At 44.1% G+C, this 21,788-nt stretch overlaps 1 pseudogene; it reads left to right on the top strand.

The window, feature by feature from the left end:
* The window catches only part of LOC121838178, a 48,856-nt pseudogene extending 29,401 nt beyond the window's left edge, over window positions 1–19,455 (top strand).
* The last annotated feature ends 2,333 nt before the right edge of the window (window positions 19,456–21,788 follow it).

Below are 21,788 nucleotides of genomic sequence, written 5' to 3'. Positions count from 1 at the left end.
CCGGGCTGTTTTACCCTATCGGCAAGATAAAATGATTTTACCCTGTTTTTTTTCTAGTAGTGACTATTCGCCAGGCAGGCTACTAAAAGCATCTGCGCGGTGGGCTTTCTCGGATTAGCAAAACTTGGATTAATTCTGCTTTCATCAACGAAAACAATAGTAATGTCAGTTTGTCAATATTTACGGTGATGCCTTAAGAAGGCGATGACTCCAAGTTTCCATCCTACGCCATCAAACTTGTCACCGTCGATTCGAACGCGCACCATCCAATCTGCCGTTCCCAACTGATTATCCTGACTCTGGCGTCAGGTGTAGGAACTAAAAATTGACCTCACTGAACTGGCCTATACACTGCGGGCCCTGGCACCCCTGTTTTTTTCTCGACATCCCCGTCTCTCACTTATCTTTCAAACGCCCCGTCTGGGTAGCTCTGGCAGCGTTGTTAAGATTGCCGGGTGATTAACTCTAAAGCCGTGTACACCACGCGCCGGTCCGGAATACAGCAAAGTTCATTTTTCGCCATGATTCAAAAGGGCACATTTTGGGCTCATATAATTGCTTTCCGAGGTCATAAAGCGTCACTTTGTTGTCACCGATAACTTCCACAAACGGCGATCTTGAGGCAAGAAAGTTCAGAGTATTCACAGCTTGCCTAGGGACCACCCAAAGAGCATAGATTCTAACGCTGCATAGGAATGCAGGAACGAACAGGCGCAACGTCATGAGTGCAGCCGTTCAATCGGCTAGATCTACTGTGTTGCTCGCGCATTTCCCAATGAAGCTCGCTACGACTTGGTGTTTCACAAATTTGCTTGACTTTAAACTCCGTAAGAGCGTGGATGATTGACATCTCGTCCCGCGTGAAGACATCATCGCGTAAGTCTGATCAGCGCGCTCAACTAACTTCGGCCCCAACTTTTTCCTTGACAAGTTTCCGATCCAGCTCTGTCACGGTTTCGGTCTAATGAGAGTAGGAAAGAAAACGGGGTATCTGGATTTAAGATGGACAAGAAGATGAAGAATAAGAAGGGAAAACGCAAGTGACGAAGATCGGCATGCGGTCATTTTGAAGAACGATTAAACCTCGGCTTCGCTCTGGGACGGTACATTATAGACTGGCCCCGCCCCAGCACTGCTGGAACACTACGTCCCTACTCCCTCATTGCTGCCGGTGCTGAAGTCGTAAGGATTGCCAGTCATAAGTGACAATTGGGTAACGATTAGGGGATAGATGTGGACTTAAGACTTGACTCGCAGGATTATGTTTACTCCACATTTGAACTTTCAGATAATTTTGCTTTTCTTGCAGTAGCATTTTTTTCTTTTGTAGATGTTGTAAACGTAGACCTTTTCTTTTTAGTGACGGGAGTCATTTGAACTGCAAAGTTGTTAAGTTGGGGAAAAAAAGGAAATCACTCCTTTTGTTGATTTCAATGCGCTATAAATTAAAGTGGTTGTGCCGATATCTCTATTACATTTATGCTATAGTTTTTTTTATTCTAGTTAGGCATACACTATTTACGTTATTGTTTTTCGTACAACCCAGATAGGGCACCTCTTCAAATTCCAAGCGGCGCACGAAAACGGTCTCTAAGCATTTAGTTATTGTCTATGACTCACCTTGCCTAGACTGATATCGCGCTCCATTCCGGGCGAACGTGAAAACAGCCCCCCCCCCCCCCCCCTCTTCCAATTATATGGGGAACGAATGCAAGGAGAGGAAGTGGTGGCGAGAAGCTGGGGGTGTTTCACGGATACCACAATATCGGTAGGGTGGCACGCCGGCAGACACTTCCGAGGTTGTCTTTTGTTTGACGGTGTCTTCGCGTGGCGTTCTGCCAGTAGAGTTATCTACAAGGACAGTTGTCATTCTTGCTCGACCTATTTCTTTTTTTTTTCTTTCACTTCAACATACGGAGGTCTTGTCATTTTATATTTGTAAACTTATAGTCTTAGATTAGAAGTTTAAGTCCTAACAGCGCCGATTACTCATTTTAGAATTTTAAAGATATGGAGGCAGACTATCTGCAATCTAATGTCTGAGAAAAAAAATATCGTTTGAATTATTTGAAGCAATATTAATCGGTGGTTTCGTAGAAGCAAACACGAATATAATATGTATTTTTGTAGGTGAAGCGACATGGACGTAAGGAGAAGGGTTCACGTGAATTGGCACCTCGGTGTGAACTTGTGGACTTAAGGGATACCATTTTCACGTGACGTCCCGGTGTCCGGTCGTGGTATCTCGAGGCCTCAAGTGAAAGTGTAACATGACCTAACTTTAAGTGACGCTAATTCACAGGATGTCACGGTGTCACTTGACACTCTGGCACGTGACGTGACGCCGCGCGACAATAGGACTCGACGCTGAGCCAGGTGACTTGAGATTACGGTAGCTGGACAGCTGATATGACGTTACGCTGTCAAATAATGGTGACACTGGGCGTCCATTCAAGTGTTTTCTAAATTTCATTTTCTTCTTCTAAAGAACTTTAATGAAAAACAACTTCCAACTTTTTACGCCTTAACGGAACAAACCGACTTTGTCTTTTGGTTTAACTGCTGACCGTTAATGCGGGAGAGAATGTTTCAGCTCCACTCAGGCAAGCAACTGTCTATAGGATTTTTGCGACTGACAACAGTCAAACCGTTGGGTGGAGAGATGGTAATCAAAAAGTAATTACGGCGGCACCACAACGGATGCTGCACAACAAAATACCCGACGTGCTTGCTGGATAAAAGAAAATAACTCGCCACACGCAAAGACAAATAAAGTATTCGAAATTGAATTGCATTCTTCATAGGTACCTCTAAAGAAGAAGTTGACTGCACAAGTACAATGCACTATAGGAAATCAGGCGTACAATAGGTAAGTTAGGGGAGAGCTACAAGCAGAACTTTGCAGAAGTTGATGTATGTCTACGCCGCCACTGTCGTTGAGGCCTTCTTTGTTTGTTTACAATTGTGCAAAGATGCTACATTTACTAAAAAAGTGACTACTTAGATATTAGCATTTCCTACTGGCTGCTAATTAGTGAATTGGCATTTTTTTTTCTAGCTTACGGGGATAATATAATCTAACCAATTCAACAGATTCCTTCACTCCGTGCCCTCGTACTCGCACATCCCGATCCGTGATTTTTTGTTCTGTGACTCGGACAAGGCGCATCCCGGATCGCCCATTTGCACCCTACGGTCCACGCCCGTCTGCCACACTCGGAGCGCTTCACTGTTACCATAGCTATTAAATTCCTTCTGCTGATTCGTTTACACCCTAACGGTCGTCATTGAAGTGTACGCTCAAATGAAGGCGAAAAGAAGCGCAGAACTAAACGAGATCGATCCGTACAACGAGTCCATTTTTGTGCGCCTCAGGCTGTTACCCTTAACGATCCATGCCAAGAGCAGGGACATTTACAGGCGATATCACATCCCCCGTCGACCCCTCCCGCCTCATGCTTCCCGGTTTTTTTTTTCTTAAAGCACATATATAAGGAAACGAAATGGCGGCTACTTTTACAAGATCATTCCGCGCGCTTATTGGGTCGCATCACTGTGAAAGTGCATCTTGTGTCGTCGAGCGTCGTCAAAGCCTTCTAAGGACCGCGCTTTCTAATCATTACAAAACGGAGCGCCTTTTCTGAAATCAAAGCGCGCTGTGATCATTGATGGCAACGTTCCTTTTGATTCGGAATCATTCTTCGAAAAAGCCGGAGCTGCGGAGTTGCTCCCAGAGGATGGGCCGACACAGGTTCTTACTTTGCTCAAATGATCTGAAACTGGAGGGCTTCATGTTTCGGGGCGCTTTTTAACCCCCAAGACACCGAACACTGCAAAAAAAGGTGTTTCCTATTTTAGTCGGTGTCCTTTCAGCTAGTAGTTTTGTTAAGAACATTCGTTAACGGTACATGTTTTTGTGAAAGGGACAAACTTTTAGGCATTTGTGTTGTATGACATAGTAAAGACTAATGGAGTTAGTTCGTTCTTCTCCAAACATATAGAGAAACTCTATTTTATTAGTTTATTCTTTGTCTAGGAAGATGTCCCGCATTCCTATTGAGTTCCAAAAATCTTCAAGGTTATTACCCTGCAAATTAGGCGAGGTACTGATGCCTCTCCAATTACAGGGATCCATGATACTTTTCCCGATTTTTTGCTTATATTTCCTGTGCCCGAGAGTCCGCCGTTCATGCAGTCGGGACACGAAAAGGGGTTATTGCTGAAGGGGTAAACTTAGTGGAAGGAAATCGCAGGTAAAAGCACAAACACAGACTATATTTAAAGCACTTTTCAAAAAGTAATCCATTTTCGTTAATTTTAATGGCTTTTGTCATCCGCGATTTTCACATGTAGCTGCTATTTCGGGAATGCTCAAGTGCTCCTAGTTTGCGTTATTGTGTTAATGCAGCATCGCATGCGTTGTATGCGATGCTACTAAACATATAACATCTAGAGCCTTCTTTCTCGAAATAATATGCTGACATTAGAGGTCTTCAAAAAGAAATTACGTTCTGAAACACTTTCTCATGCGTGTACGCCTACAAAGCTGATATGAACCTAAAGGGTTCGGTGGCAGAGTCTGTTAAGGTACCAAAGCACGGCATGACTTGCAGAAATACTTATTTGTGTTCACCTGGGCATCCTGGTTTTATACGATCCCTAGAAATGTAGGGGTTATGCCGGGCGGCATTTCTCAACCTACTTACCGCGCGAAATCCCTTTCTGGAGTTCTGCCATGAATAAACTTCAGTTACTACTTCGGATAAAAGCATAATTGTCTTTTGGCAATCAATAAATTAGACATCGGTATAATGTAATGTCTTCAGTCAGCTTTTTTGTTGCTTTCAATACTTATTAGAGGAGGTTACTCCAATCCTGGCTATTGATGTTAATAAAAAAAACAAATCTGGTTTTCAGTAATGGTTTGAACAAAAAAAGGCGAATTATTTAAAGGTGGGAGAAAACAGTTTGATGAGTCTAATAGAGTTCCTGGCAATTTTCTATGCCCGGCAGGCTGCGCCATAACTTAGTGAGCCGCCAATAAATCTTGATTAAGCAAGGCTACTTCAGGAGCGCCTTGATATTGTGCCAGGCTACAACATGTATATAAGTTTACCATACTTGCGCTAACCTTTGCACCGCAAACGTGTTGAGACATTTTCAACTAACATCAGACGAAGTAATAATAATTGTCTTACTCGTTCCAATTCTCCAGGAATTATTTTCGTTATTCTTGTACAGCTCGCTTGGATCTTGGCATTAACTGCGTTAACATCGCAACACGAAGTAACTCCGAACACGACATTCTGGTAACAGAACTGGTTATTGTGAGCGTTAAGGCTGGATCTTCTTTATCTCTGGCAAGTGTTCTCGCCTAGTTGAGGGCACAAGTCAAGAAGGTTGTGAAATGGATATATCATGTGACTTGTGTAAAAGCTATTTGCAAGCGATCACAAGCATTTATATTGGAAGCCTCCAGTGCGCTGTACACAATGAGTGTTAAATTCTAATTTTGTTGATTTATTTTAAAATCTGTATAATAGGAACACCATTGACTTCATGACTTCAGATTATGTGTTTATACATTAAAATGGCTTGTAGTAAAATGGCAGATTTTTTTAATAACTCTTTTAAGAACGACATGAAATATTTCCATGTCCTCTCCACTTACATTTCCGAATTCCAGTTAAAGTTGCAACTACTAGCCACAAATAAATGATTCCCAGGATCAGATATGTTAACTACGGCCTTAGTTTAATTAGAAAAGGAAGAATTTTCTTCTAGGCGCAGATTTCTTGAAGAAGTCAGGATCACGTTGCGTCTTATTAAAATAGTCCCGTCCGTACTTTGGTCGTGCTTTTAATGATTATAATATGTAGACTAGATTTGAAGTGATCTATTGCCAGCCGCCGGAACGTTAAAATGCAGGCCACTCACCCTTATTGGCGTTAGACTGGTAGCAGCTTTAAGAACCCGTTCACTCCACTGGCGTCTAACTCCTGGTTAGTTTACATGGTAGAGCACTCCAGCGGAAATGGAGAGGTTTCTCGTTCGATACCTGAACCAGGCGGATTTCCTTTCCGTCGCGCACGAGTCACCTAGCTGTGTTTGAAGATCTGTACTCATACTTTCTCCCCCTTGATCTCCTTCTCCGGGGATTATTACCGTTATTCGTGTCCAGCTCGATTGCACCTTCGCAATAACTTCTTTATCACAAGAAATAACTTTTGAGTTTCCAAAATTAGGCACTCATGTCATTTACTCAAAAACACACTAAAAATAATATGTTCATTCCTATTTCATTTGTTTGCTTTGAAGATAAACTTTTTCGAACTAACTCTTCATATCCAAGTATAACAAATATAAAAAAGACTAGCCTCAATAGTAACCATCTCAAAAATCTAGAAGACGAACAAAAAAAAAAAAATTACAGGCCAATTATTTTACGCTCGACATCTGAACACCTGGTGCGATTCATAATTATGATTGTATATCAAAATCAGGCACGGTGTCGAGGCATGGATCGTTGTACGCACAAACTCTCATTTAAACGTGCGCTGTTTTTAGAGTGAAATGAGGGATATAATTCGATGCTGACGTGCCGAGAGTTTGTGATACAGAGCCAGATCCAGAATATTGCTTTCGCGATCGATGGCCCCAAGGCTCGCTCAACTCTCTCTGCTGAAAAGAGCTGTCACGAACTCAGCTACGCCCAGTGTCGGCTTAGAACGAGGAACAATGTTTATCTCAAACAATGTCGCTTTTTCGACACTTGGGCCGTGTTAACACGCGAGTGTATCAATGAGCCTTGACGCTCTTCTCTCTTTAGAAACCGGTGAAAAAGGGGAGCTGTCGTTTATAAACACATCGTAGAAGTCCCTTACCTATGGACTCGGATGTCTTAAAATGACTGTGAAATGACTAAGGTATAATCATTACCTGTGTCTTTTGCTTTAGACATTGCTTCTATTAATTATAGGTAGTGTTTTCAGGGGTTTATTATTGAACCGTTGTGGTGTTTTATGGTGTTCATTTTTCATGTTGGACAAAAAATGCCATTTACCGGCTATTTTGAATTCAAAAAAAAAAAAAAAAAAAAAAAAAACAGGACACGACCATTTACCGGCTATTTTGAATTAAAAAAAAAAAACAGGACACGACCACGAACTTTTACAACCTCCAGCATTTCGTGTTGGACAAAATATGTCATTTACCGGCAATTCATGAATTAAAAAAAAAGGACACGACCACGAACTTTTTAAACCTCCAGCAAGCATGCGCACGATCCGAAACAAATTAATATATTGCGGTACCCATAAGAAAAGGAAAAACGAGTTGTTTGACTTCCGAAAGATCAAAACCCGCCTCCACCCGAGTGTTCAGTGCGTGCTGTCTTCCAAATGGACAAGAATAGGGATGCAGACTCAAATTACTTCATGTAAAACGTGTGCAAACGGAGAGCCTAAATACCGGTCCTTTCGGATTTCCCAGTAGTGATAAATGCTGCCAGGGGGTTACGTCTTGCGGTTGCTCGTGTTGTACCGTATACGAAAAGCCGCATTGGTAATGGAAAAGCCGGAAGTTGAGTAGAGACCTCCATCGGACCTACCTACCGTGGAATATAAATCCATTATTTTAGAATTTAAGTGACCACACTCCAGATCAAGGAGCTCGATCAAAAAAGTTTGGGCCCAATCTTACGATATAGAAACAAATTATTTCATCAGTCTTAATACGAAGTCTATCACAGTGTTTAGATACATATTTTCGCAATAGAAAGAAAAACTCTTTTTTTTGCCAAGAAACAGGACGCTTCTGATGTAAATTAATATTATTGCGAGGAGCATGACTCTTTGTCGAAGTCAACGTATAATAAACTAGACGTACATCAAACTGAATCCAAATCACTCCAACTAGTTGACACCACCACGGCGCGCAACTGAGCTCAAGATCGAGGCTAGAAAACAACGCGCTCGCCGATATATCTCTATCCGTTCAACCAGACGGTAGCTACATCTTGTTGGCTCATCGAGACTCTGTGATCAAGATATGGCTCTTCCAAAATCCTACATTTTTAGAGCGCAGCTCGTAAGCGTCCGTTTCCTGCTGGAGCGGCGTCGGCGTAACCACGCGGTGCATTATGGGAAACATCTTATAATGCAACGCGCGGGTCTCACTCGTGACGCCCCCGTTGCATAATGGGACGTTTCCCATATTGACGTCACACGTGACGCCACGAGTGACGTCACAACGGTCCCGCGTGTTGCATTTTTGTGGAATGTTCCATGAAGCAACGCGCGGGTCAATCGGGACCCGCAGGTTGCTTCATAGAACGTTTTCCAGAATGATGTCACGAGTCACGTCACGGTCACTCGTGAAGGTCACGACAAAAGTATGCCTCCTACTCCGTACCCTCCTCTCGTTCTCCTCAAGAGCTGCGCTCGTTTTCAGTGTTACATGGAATGGTAACCGTCTTTATTATTTTTTTTTTTCATTTCTGAAATATATTGGCCCTGAAGTTTTTAGACCGCAGCTCTTAAGTGCCCGTTTACAGCTTGAGCGGCATCGCCGTCGATGTCGGCGTAACCGCGCGGTGCATTATGGGACGGTGCCGAAACTTGACCGTGACATTTCGTGGAAGTCACGTGCCGAGTCGTCACCGTGACTTCCACCGCGCCGAAACGTCTCGAGAGGACGCGTGTTTCGCGCGTGAAAGGAGGAGAAGGGAGGAGGAAAGGGCACAAATGAGGAGGAGGGGCATACCCTCTTTTCGGTACCCTCCGCCCCTCCTCCTCAAGAGTTGCGCTCTATATCTGTGTTACACCAGGTTGTAAAAGTCTTTCATTTTTTTACCAAATACTTTACTATATAATACATCTTACTACGGGAAAATGCAAGGTCCTCGGAACCGAGTGCATTTGCAAAGACAGAACGGCTGAAGGCGTGGTGCCTCGGGGTTTTCCCATTTGAATGGGGAGGGGTGACTGCCGACCATCTATCGTCGAGGAGAGCATTAAAAAAAGCGGAGAACGCCACTTCTGCTGTGTTGCTGAATACGATATCTCAATGTGTTGCCGGCAGCCCTCTCGCACGGCGCAGCACAGAGATAGAGCAGGTATAGCACGAAGCGCACGCATTTACTCGGACGCGTTCTGTCTACACCAGTAAGGGAGGATTTGGTGCTGAATGCGCGGTGTGCAATGCAAATGAGCATGAGCAGAGTAGGATGCATTATGCCAGTATAGTATTCATCAATTCAATACTAAGAAGTCATTTTCTCTCTCTGTTCCATCAACAGAAAGAAAAAGAGAGTACCAAATCTCTTTATCGCAGACAAATGTTTCTGGAAAGTTTGTAGTAAACTTTATTGCAATTTAGCGGATTCCTCCCACACAGAGGTAGGCAGATAGGTCCTTATTCCCGATGTATTACAGCTGAAGTCAAATTCATTTGCGCCAATGGGGTGACACTCTTTTCACGCTTTGTCAGATGCACGTCTTTCTAGCTCCTCACACCCACTCCTGGATGACTGTTTCAGCTTATCTATTAATACAAATTGCCTTACTCGCAGGGATGTTTCTTTCATGGCACCGATCAGACGATGCTAATTGGGGACGAGATCTGGGTGTATACATCGCGCAAAAACGATCAATATCCGAATGACACCATATCCCAGTCAACGACGGCGTACGGCTTATACACCTGAGGCTGTGATCGGGTGGCGTCTGGTGTGGTTCGCCCATATTTTTGACCCGTCAGGCGAGCTGCCTGATTTTGGTTGTCTTTCTTTACGTCCAAACGTACCCGCCAGTATTCAACGTCTGCTTGACGTGGTAAAAAGAAGAAGAAAAAAAAAAAGAACAACAAAGGGACGCCGTTTTGCGGTCATTAATGAGGTGGAAGCAGCCGTCCAAAGGCCGTGCCTTGAAGTACTTGCAAAAGCTTGCCCCCTCAGGGGATGGAATAGCTCCCAGAAGAACGGTAGGAGGTGCTTTGGCTCTAGGGGAATAATGTCGAGAAAGTGGGCATAAGCAAAAATTTCTATGTTGTCGGTAGCCGCGGTGAGATAATATATAAATGAATAAAGTAATGAAAGCAACACTGATGGAAGATGAATTTGCCCCTACTCTCCACCGTAACACGCACACAGACAATTAACGCATTCAGGTCAAGACAAAAAGAGGCGAATAACGAGGTCAAAAACCTAACCCTCCTTAAATGAGGGCACTCAAAAAAAAAAAAAAATTCTCAGCATTGCAAAAGATTTTCCCCATTCCTCTTTTCTTTTTTTTTTTTTTCTCCTCCCCTTTCCTCCGTTATTTTCCTCTTCGCTTTTCGCGTGCTTCTCGCACGAGTGCTAATGGGCTTACCGGCACCCCGAAAAAATCTATGTAACCCATCAAGGTTCTCTGCTTCAATCCCAAACATCAAGGATTAGTTTGGCACGCTGCATATGAGCTTGGAGCGGGGCCAGCCATACAACTTTCTAAAAAAACGGTCCTAAGCCGCCGCCAAGTTGCTTCATATTAAAAATAGCGCAAAAGAGACGGGACAAAAAGACGAAGAAGCACACAGGACAAACGCCATGTTGCTAATGCTGATGTGGCTGTTGCGACTCTAGCACCCTCTATCAGCTAGACATTTTTTGCACTCTTTTGGACTGTGAAAAGCCGCTCAGCCCGATTCTACGTACGATTTTTGACGTACGTTTTTTGCGGTTTTGCATTCGACGTTCTGTAGCCCCTCTTGAAAGTTTTCACTTAACTTTTTTATTCGTGCTGTGATCTTTCTTTGTGTGTTATCTTCCACTGCGAGAATTAGGGCTGGTAGGTGCCTGCCATTCAAGTATTTCTGTTCGACATTCACGGGAAATGAGACGTCGAATGGCCTTTGACGCGATTTTGCGGACATTGACAATTGTTCTTCCTTTCCCAGAGATGATCCGCGTGAAACCCTCAGTCATCTCCAAAAATAGTTGTGCGGGTTGGGGACCTGGGGTGGGAAACGGGTGAGTCCCGTTCGTTCCTTCGCCTTGGTGACGTTGTGAAAAAAGTCAGCTTTCCCCAAAATGTGCCCCAAAACGAAGTTACCTTGAATTTTGTATGATTGTCAAGATATGACTGTCGGTGACTGTGACTGCGTTATTTAAAATCTTTTTGAAATAAATTCTTTTTAGATAACTCTGCATCGTGTGGTACGTACAATTATTGTTCGAATGTTATCGCTCGCTAAATTGATGTCCGTGTCCTATCCATCGGTAAACACGTTATTTGTGAGCGTCAAAAATGCATTCCTTTCGGCTATTCTCTGTTGTGAATTATTTTCGACTGCTAAGCGCTTCGTCGTTTCAAACACGGCTAATCGGACGGTACCGTCGAAACTCATCGTAAAAAAACAAAAGCAAAAAAAAAAAAAGAAAGACAACATTCCAGTCGGACTCGGTCTGTCGCGCGCGCGCGTACCCCAAAAATGGTTTACAGTTTTCTTGTCTTTTATGTGGTAAAATTTTTTTCAATATTTTCGGGAAAATACATGCACCATCAGACACGAAATACAGCGGGAAAAGGCGAGGATTTAGCCGCCAGCAGTGTTTGAAGCTGCGCCTATCGAAATCACAGTACACTCGGTTAGGGTTAGCACGGACTCCGGTGAGAGTCTAGCCTCAAGCCCACTGACTGGGCTCGAAAACGGTCTGCTGCCCCTGGGGTTGAGTGTTTCTTGGAAAGGTGTATAAACTGGCTCGATTTTTACTTTTTTTATCTATTTTTTTCTGCAGCTCTAAATCACACACCGATGCTTCCGCATGCGGCCGCATATACCATAACACCTCATATTTATCTTGAGCGAACGGAACTTGAACATCACAGCAGAAGAAGAAAACGTGGGTATTTTTTCTGAACTTTGAGCTCAGCCCAAAGAGTTGAAAATTTGTCGTTCTAACAATGACACACTAAAGACATATTGTATAGATATTCCGTTTTTTTTTTTTTTCAAAGTAATAACCATGAGTAAATACAAGGCGAAAATGTAAACGTAAGGGGGCGAAGCCTGTAAAATGATTTGCATTTTGTCAGTATAGTCATTTATCGAAATGAACACAGCCTGACCGTTTCTTGCTCATGATATTTATGTTCGTACTACAAGTGCTTTCTTGAGTAACGGAAGCCTCGTTGAAGCAACTAAGAAGAGTAAAAAACAAACTTCCATAAAAAGAGTATCAGTTGATGGTATATTTCATGTATCCTCAGCCTTCGAAAAAAATTTTTCTTGGCCAAACTTGCACTTAGTTTCTGTCAACAAATGTAACTGAAAACTCGACAGCCGACAAATACCGTGCGTATCAGCAAAGAGAGCGGGAAAGACAGCGATTGAACCGCAAAATCACAATTTTCTTCGCGTAAAATAGTGCAACCAGCAATAATAGCATATTACGCTATTTATCAAAAGACAAAAGGTATTAAGAAGTTCTCATTCTCTCCTGATCCCATATCTTCGCAGATTAAGATATGAAATGCCCAGATAGCCTCTGCAGAACTTGCATAATTGTTCGGGGCTCTGTTAGAGTGGGCGAAGGCCAGCGACCACCTCCGAAAACCCAGGAGTGCGGAACGTGAACTACCGCAAGCTTTTTTTTTTAGGCTGCTTGACTAATTTAGACGTATGGCGTTGCCAAGCCTACCTAAAGAAAGAAGGGCAACAGCGGCCAGCTCAGAGTCATCACCGAGCGAGATATCATGCCCAAATGTGTTCTTAAAGGGACACTGACAGGGTATTTATGCTCGCCGAAGTTTTTTGTTGTACATGACTTATGAGAGCCCAACTACCCAGAACACAATTTGCGGTTCGAAATTCGTTTTTGATTCCGCCCGAAAACCGCCGATCAAGAAGTGGCCGGTTCGAGTCTCGCGCAGTCTCTTTTCCGTGGTCACGGTCCGTTTTCTAAAGTATCGAAGCTACCACCAAATTTAATCAAAGTCGTTGGTCACTGAAGGCACACACTCAGTATTAAAAATAGAAACAAAACATTAAACCCATTTTTTTGCGGCTTATAAAAAGCTGCAAATACGCTGATTCAAAAAAAAAAAAAAGTTCCACAGAGAAATGGAAGCATTCTGTGCGTGCGTCGTTTCGCGTATCGTGGGGCTCGCGGGGACGCATGCGGACGACGGGCGTGGGACCTCTACTTCAAAACTGTCGTTCCCGGTACCGGCGAATTCTGTCTGCCTTTAAAAGAGGAATTTGGGACTGATCAAAAGGATTGGTATTCACCCCGTACACGCCTGACCACCAAGCCGATTTGCACGAAGACGTCCCTGAACCGTCACTCCCTTCTCCTGGCTGAAGACATCGCTCGCGCAAACGTCAAGCACCGCACGAAGTGTTTACTTCGAGTTGAATATGCGCGCGTACGATTTCTTTACTAGATGCGAATGTCGCCATTGCGTCGCGCTTCCCCCCCTCTTCCAGAGTGCTTTTGCTGGAGAAAAATCGGCAGCAAACTTTCCAACTTAGAGTTTACCGGCTCAATTATTACTAATGAAAGAGATCCCCCGATAAAGAGATGCTCCAGTAGCTCAGTAGGAAAGACGTACGCTTCACACACGGTAGGAGCGTGTTTAATCCCTGGTGAGCTTTTTTTTTCTTGTTTTCAAACATTTTCCGACGTCTATTTTTTTTTTTACAATTATCACTGAAGAAACAAGCAAAGAATAACAAACAAATGTTGTGAACGACAAGTCACTAAATTAAATGGTATGGCATTTTTTTTTGACACCTGCAAATTCAATCTAATCACTTTCCACAAAATGTAAGTAGCATATAAATCAGGTAGCATCCGCCTTCCGAGGTGCCCGTAAATGTTCTACAGGAATTGCAGCCAGCCATTGGTCCCGATCCCGTTGATTTTTTGGAAACTCTGTCGCACAATGCCACTTTTTTTTTGGACGCAGGACATGTGAGTCAGCTCTTCACGCAACATATCTTGGATGTATTCTTTCCGGAGCCGATCATGGAAATTCGCCACGGGCACTCACTGCTTATCTCCAACTCCTCAATGTACAAAACAATTCATCTTGGAGTACAAAACAGTGAGCGGAACAAACATAGCAGAAAAAGAATCGCACGGCATGTCGTCTGCTACGCAGAAGAGAGAGAAAAAAAAATAAAACGCACGGTCGGGTGTAGTCACGTGACTTAAGCCACTCACACTCTTCTCTCCACTTCTCCGACCTCCGTGCGCGGGTTTCGGTTTCGGTTTTGAGCAGTTGCGTCTTTTGGCTTTATTGAAGAAATACGCCACTCTGTTGCTAAATATTAATTGAGTAGTCCTCCGACAAACCATAATGAAGCGCCTGGCAAAAAATTAAGGTAATTTTCGGGGGTGTCAGTGTCCCTTTAAACACGTCCGAGATCTGTACTCGAACCCAGCCGGAATGCGCATCATTGGACAAAAGTGGGAATAGGGGACATTGAATGGATCTGTGCAAATGTAGTTTTTGCTATGTTACTCGAAATAAAGCAGAGTAAAGCTCTCCAACATCACCAGACCCAGATGTGACAGAACTACTGCTTGTAAACCTAATAAAGATTTTTTTTTCATGTCGTAATACGGCTTTTTGAATGATCATAGAGAGCGAATAGACTTATTCTTATATCCTGGTTTAGACTTGGTCTTGAGTAGCAAATTTTAAGCAAAGTTGCAGATATGAAGTACTCCGCTCATGATTTCACGTACAGTTCCCTCCTTACAGGAATGCCATCAAGACTTATCATTTTTACGCCGACAGATTGTTATATTTATTTCGTAATTAACCTATAAAACAAACCATAAAAAAGGAAGCACGTGATTTGGCAATTTTTGAATAGAGTCATGCGGGCTAACTGCCTACAAGTACAAAAAAAATGAAGTAGAAATTCAGAGCTGTGTTGTGTTCTTCATGTCCTTACTTGTATTTGGCGCTGTACGCCCATTAAATAAAATCCGCAATATCTGTAGATTTCGCCTGCTTACATTGACTCAAGTTCGGCATCGTGCCACAATTTGTGCAAATGCAATTTTTTTGTGGAATTCAACGTCGAAAGAGTAGTTCCGCGGGAAATAATGCATCCATCGTTTTTGTCTTCCAGAAGTTGTGAACTACCGATCTCGGCTGGAGGACTTTCGGGTCCACAAAATATCACACTCAGTAGGAAATTCGCCTTTTCTGCCAAAAGTAATGGAAATTATTTTTTTTTTTTTTCATACAGTTCGGGTGGTGTGTGTGGTTGAGTGTAGGATGGAGCAAGACCGTTGACTGGGCACTCATTCGCGCCCAGAGTGCAGTGCTTCCTTTCGTGCTGCCTGCGACGAGTGGTGAAATTTGAATAGGACAGCAATGAAAAGAAATAACACTCTGATAACTATCTTAAACTTGCAATTTATTTAGGCATCTAGATTCAATCGTACCTTTTATTCATCGTCATCTCCGATGAGGGAACTACTTGCCGAGGGAACCGCGAACGCGGCTTGACAGAGTAGGTCGCGAATGCTTTTCACAATTCTTTAAGGAACAAGCATAACAATGAAAGATGTTTACAAATCTCTGCAACGCGAAATGAGAGCGCATTTTTCGATCCGCGGTTGTCGGGCGAAAAGAAAACAAATTTCGAGCCGGAAATTGTGTTCTGAGTAATTGGGCTCTCACATCATCGCACCCGATTTATTTTATCAAAAAAATTAACACTTTACGCTAATAAAACGAACTTTATGTTGTTAAAAAAGTCTTTCGAGAATTGCAATATTTTTAATTAAGTCAAATAAATTAAATGTTTAGGACTAATCACCCAACTTTTCAAATGTATTAAGAACCGAAATGGCAATTGGAAAGTTCTAGAGCTCCTTGAAAAACACCCGAGTTAGCTTCATTCAACGTGATATGACTCGCTTGGGTTTCCTCTGAAAAGAAATAAAGCTTGGGAAACATGACAAAATACCCCGTGATAAAGCGACCGCCGCATCATAAACTGAATTTTGAATGTCCCAAGTTTTTTTTAGTTCTCTTTTTATGCCCCCCCCCCCCCTCCAAAAAAAAATGCACGCAGGTCGCGTGCCCCACGCTTTATTTATATCAGAAACAAACTGTCCTAAGCTTTATATACAGCATTTCGTTTATATTTATTTACTTGTTTTTCAAAAACAAATGTGCAAATAAACGCAAATACATGTTTTGTGGGTTTGAGCTATACGGCCCACCAAGGATTAGGTTCAAGAAAGAACGCAACTAAAAACCGAGTGATTGCCAATAATTCGCTAATCAACCTTTTAATTATAAAAGAAAACGGCATAGTGTATTTTGAAAGTTTGGGCACATTCGAAAGTCACTAAACCGTCCATTCATAAAAAGATGTAGCGCGCGTACACCATTATAACGCGTCCTAAAAAACCTCCTAATTTGGGCGCGAAAATATAGTTCTGGTTTGATGTGGCCTCCAATTCCACGTGGCACAGCCAAACACCATGAACCCAAAGCAATAAATCTTGCGCATTGCTGTGAGAACGACACCGTAGAAGGGGCGAGATAAAATGGCTCAGTTCCCTTTGTGAGGAGCGCGGTAGCGGAAAAGATAGCGGTGACACGATTCGCGTCAAAATCAGATTTTTTAGGACGCCGCGAACTATTTTACGTGGATTACTCTCTTTAAAAATCAATGATCTTGTGTTTCTTATGACTACAGATAAGACACAAACCGCAATTGTGTTACTCTGACGTCTTTTTAGAAAAAAGTCTAGTCGCTAAAAAAATCACCGTGTATAAACACGATTGGTTGACTGTTTTTTTACGGCCGGCAACATCATTACGCCACAGAAGGAGACGGTGACGACAGATCTCACACAGCCACTGTTTTTTTCGTAAGAGAATGAGTGAACATTGGATGCCAAATAATATAGATCTAGCTTTCACCCAATTCGGCTTGTTTATTTGATTCACATCAATATTTGACTAGATTACACTTGTTTTGTAACCACAGACGCCTACTTTATTGCCTAATGAGGTACAAGTGATAATTACGCTGTTTTTCGACGTGTGAGGTTATTAAGAATTCATTATTAACAAATTATTAAACAATCGAAGCTATAGAATTACGCGGCGGAGCTGAATTTGAAGATATTTAAAATTGTTCTGGGCTATCGTTCACAAACTACTTCTCAGGTTTCTTGCCGTTTTGAACTTTTCCTACACGCAGTGCCAGTAATAAAGCCAAAACCTCATAGAGGAGACCACCTATATTGACTCAACGCTTAAACAGGATGTGAAGTGTGTAGTGCGTACGTTGGAAAAGAGATACCTTAAGTCAAAGTCACTTAGTAGCTTCGAAGCATAGCATCTGACGTCACTTTAAACAAATCACCTAGGTCGTATATCAGTAAGTTACCGTAGATGAATGGCAAAGTCTACAAAATTATAAAGTGAAGAGTTAGTTTCTTGCTAAAATAGTGCTTATTACTGTAGTGATGGGGATTTTATGTGTGCGCGTGCAACACATATAGCAGCGGGGAAAAGGAAAAAGAGGAAGAATAAATCCAGGGAATGGAAATGGCTGCTCCTCGTTCATTCTACACGCAGTAGTAGCACACCGCTTATGCACCGCGACTGCAAGTCTACAATGGCGACGGGGATGCTTCAGACTGTCTCCGGCTACAGTTCAGACAGGTAACTCCCTTGCATGAACTCACAGCCAGCCAGTGATCTACCAAACTGTGTCGGCTCCAAAGCTAGGCCTACATTCCCACCAACAATGGCGTTGATCCCGGCTCCTCTGCTCATGTTCGACTTGGACGCCACCGACGCCGCTAACATCGGCTCCGAATGGTGACGGTGGGTAACCAGATTCGAAAACTTTATCATTGCTTTTGACGTGAAAGATGACGCACGCAAACGCGCCCTTCTACTTCACTATGCGGGGGAGCGAATTCACGAAATCTCCGAGACTCTCCCTGACTTGCCGAGTAACTTAACATCCGGCCAAACGCCAGCCACTGTCGTGGCTGATTCCTCATCAGGCACCACAACAACCGTGAGCAAGTATAACGATCTCAAAGACAAGCTCGACGCCTACTTCAACCCACACATGAACAGTACGTTTGAAATCTTTCAATTTCGGCAGACGAAGCAACTCGATGGCGAGTCTATGAGTCAATTTTCAATCCGACTTCGGCTTCTTGCTCGGAATTGCGGATTTGCTAACCCCGATCTCGAAATCAAGAATGAAATCAAATTTGCGACAACATCATCGCGTCTGAGACGGACAGCTTTGAGACAGGACCTTGACCTTGCAGCGCTTCTGAAACAAGGTCGGCTCCTCGAAGATGTCGAACGCTCAACTACAGCCATGGAGACATCAACTGATGCCGCTGTCGACAATCTCGATAAAGAACCTCGCCAAGACCGTGCAGGCTATTCACCAAGAAGCACTTCATCACCTCGGCGGAAGCCAGAACTCCAAGCACAACACTGTCAAGACTCATCTCCTCAGTGCTTCCACTGTGGTGGCAGTTGGCCCCATGAGGGAGGACAAGCAAACTGTCCTGCCAAGTCGTCCTCCTGCAGAGCTTGTGGCAGAAAAGGCCAGTTCAGAAAAGTCTGTCAGTCAGCCCACAAGCCCATACTTCATCTGTCACGTGACTCTGACTCTGACGAGAACATATACGCCATTGGAACCGTTTCGGAGATATCTAACCATAGCCTTCCACAAGCTTGTGTAGATATCAACGACACCCTCGTGCACTTTCTAATCGACACAGGTGCTTCAGTATCAGTCATCGGGACTCACACCTTAGAAACTCTAAGGACATCTGCTGAGCTGCAACATGCGGGAGTTCGGATTTACGCATATGGGTCAAGCACGCCTCTTTCTATCCTTGGCAAACTAAGCGCCACGCTGACATACAAGGACAACAGCATAAGAGAAGACATTTTTCTGATGGAGGGTTCAATGAGGTCATTGTTAAGCTTCGCTGCTGCAAACAGACTGGGCCTCATCAAAATCACGTACGCCGTGGATTCGTCCCAGCAAGCTGCACCTATGAGCCCGAGCGCTGAAGCCACGTCGAGCTCCTTTGGGACACCACTCAAGGCCTTTCCTGAGCTATGTGCCGGTATTGGCAAACTAAAAAACATCCAAGTACATCTTCACGTTGACAGGGGAGTCGTTCCAGTCTCTCAACCTCACCGAAGAATACCCTTTGCGCTGCGAAGCAAAGTGGAAGAAAAAATCAGCCAGCTTCTATCCTTGGACATCATTGAAGAAGCAACATGACCCACCCCGTGAATTTCTCCAGTTGTAATCGTGCCGAAACCGCAAAACCCAGACGAGATTCGATTATTCATCGACATGAGATGCGCAAACAGAGCCATCCTTCGTGAGAGGCATGTCTGCCCTACCTTCGACGACTTGGTCATCGCACTGAGTGGCTAAACGTTATTTACAAAACTTGACCTAAAGGATGGATACCATCAACTAGAACTTGACGAAGAATCAAGAATAATAACGACATTTACGACACACACCAAGCTCTATCGATACAAGCGCCTAATGTCTGGCATTAAAGCGGCCGCCGAAGTCTTTCAGGAAACTATTCGCCAAGTCCTTAATGGAATACCTCACGTCCTTAACATCAGTGACGACATACTAGTGTTTGGTAAAACAAAACAAGAACACGACCAAGCCGTAGAGGCCACACCTGTAAGGTTGAAAGAATGGGGCCTTACAGTTAACCCAAAGAAATGCCTCTTCGCACAGACGAGCCTGTGCTTCTTTGGACACATCTTCTCCGCTTCTGGCATTACTGCGGATCCCGAAAAGATTGCAGCAATTAGGGAAATGGAAGCTCCTACTAACGCGCATGAGGTTTGAAGTCTGCTTGGCACTGTAAGCTACAGCGGACGCGTCCTTCCTAATCTCGCGGACCTTACACACCCACTTCGGCTCGTCATCAAGAAAACTGCCAAGTGGGTCTGGGCACCAACAGAGCGGGCTTCCCTGGACAGCTTGAAGGGAAAACTCTCTGTAGCACATAATCTCGCATTTTTTGATGGCACAAAGGAGATCAGTTGACGCATACCCTGTTGGACTCGGTGCCATATTAGCACAGAAGACGGACAATATCATTGAAACTGTCGCGTACGCTAGCTGTGCTTTGACCCCCACAGAATCACGATACTCCAAAATTGAACGTGAACTACTTGCTGTGGTATGGGGAGTTGAGCAATTTCACCGGCACCTATATGGCAACACATTTCTTCTCCACACAGACCACAAACCACTCGTGTCAATCCTTACCAATCCAAGAGCCTCTCCTTCGGCACGCCTTGAGCGTCTCGCTCTGAGAATTCAGCAATTTAACTTCTGAGTGGAACATACGCGTGGAAGCAGCAACCCTTCGGACTACTTGTCTCGCCATCCCTTGCCAAATCTTCCCGCTGATGCCAACCTGGCTCATGCCACTGATGCGTATGTCAACCTTATTGCTCAATGCCATCTTCCAAAAGCTATGACTAGCGCAGAAGTAGTTGAGGCCATAGCTAGTGACCAACATCTATAGGAAGTGATCGCTGCCCTCAAGAGCCCTGCCAGATGGCGCAACCCAGCTCTCAGGGACTTTGTTTCAATACAGCACGAGCTCTTTGTGGCAGACAATGGCCTGCTGCTGAAAGGTACTCGTCTCGTTCTACCCGCCGCTCTCCAGCAACGAGCCATATCTCTTGCACATGTGGGGCACCAAGGGAAAACCAAGACAACCAAGCTCATGAAGCGGAAGGTCTGGTTCCCTCATCTCGATACTAAAGTGCAAACAGCTCTGAAAACCTGTATGGCGTGCCAAGCGACCATTCAGTACCAACATGCCGACCCCATCGCCATTCCCGAAAAGCCCAGTCGGCCTTGGGAAGCCCTCTCACTTGACTTCGCCGGTCCATTTCCAAACAGCAAATACCTGATGGTCCTTATGGATGACACGTCCCGCTATCCTGTCGCAAAAGATATTATCATTGCTCACCGGCCAATCCGTCATCAATAGCATCACCAAGATCTTCAGCATCTTCGGAATTCCAAAGGTGATCAAAACGGAGAACGGACCCCCGTTCCAGAGCCACGACTTCAAGCAATTCGCCGACACGCTAGGATTCCACCATCAGCGTATTACACCGCACTGGCCGCAAGCGAATGGGGAAGTGGAGAGATTCATGCGAACATTGAAACCGTTCATACAAGCGACAACACTAGAAAACAATAGCTGGACCTCCAAGCTGGGCGAATTCTTGATGGCCTACAGGGCAACACCCCATTCAGCAACTGGAACCCCACCTTTTGATGTGCTTTTCGGCAGGTCCATGGGATATCTTCACTCAAGCTGCTCCAATGACAACCCACCTCAGAAGTTGCAAGACACAGGTCTCCAAAATCGCACGAAACACAAGATATACGTTGACAAACGTAGGCATGTTCGGCCTCACAACCTCACTGTGGGAGACCGAATTCTCTCCAAACAAAACCGAAGAAACAAGCTGACCCCTGCCTATGATCCCAAGCCATACCAGGTCATCGATGTCAAGGGGACGCAAGTTACGGCACGGAGGGATCACGGCATAATAACAAGAAACGCTAGTTTTTTTAAACCCATGCCCCCACAACGAGCAAAGGATCCGAAGCTGACTGTGACTCGAACAACGCGTGGTTCAATGTCCACCTCTCTCAAGATGACTGCAGGGGAACGCTTCCAGACCCGACTGATCGAGAAACAGAGCAACGCC

The sequence above is a fragment of the Ixodes scapularis genome, unplaced genomic scaffold (genome assembly GCF_016920785.2).
Source record: "Ixodes scapularis isolate PalLabHiFi unplaced genomic scaffold, ASM1692078v2 PGA_scaffold0__279_contigs__length_252992795, whole genome shotgun sequence".
NCBI lineage: Eukaryota > Metazoa > Arthropoda > Arachnida > Ixodida > Ixodidae > Ixodes > Ixodes scapularis.
Note: the sequence above shows the minus strand (reverse complement) of the source record. Positions and strands in the feature narration are given on the sequence as shown.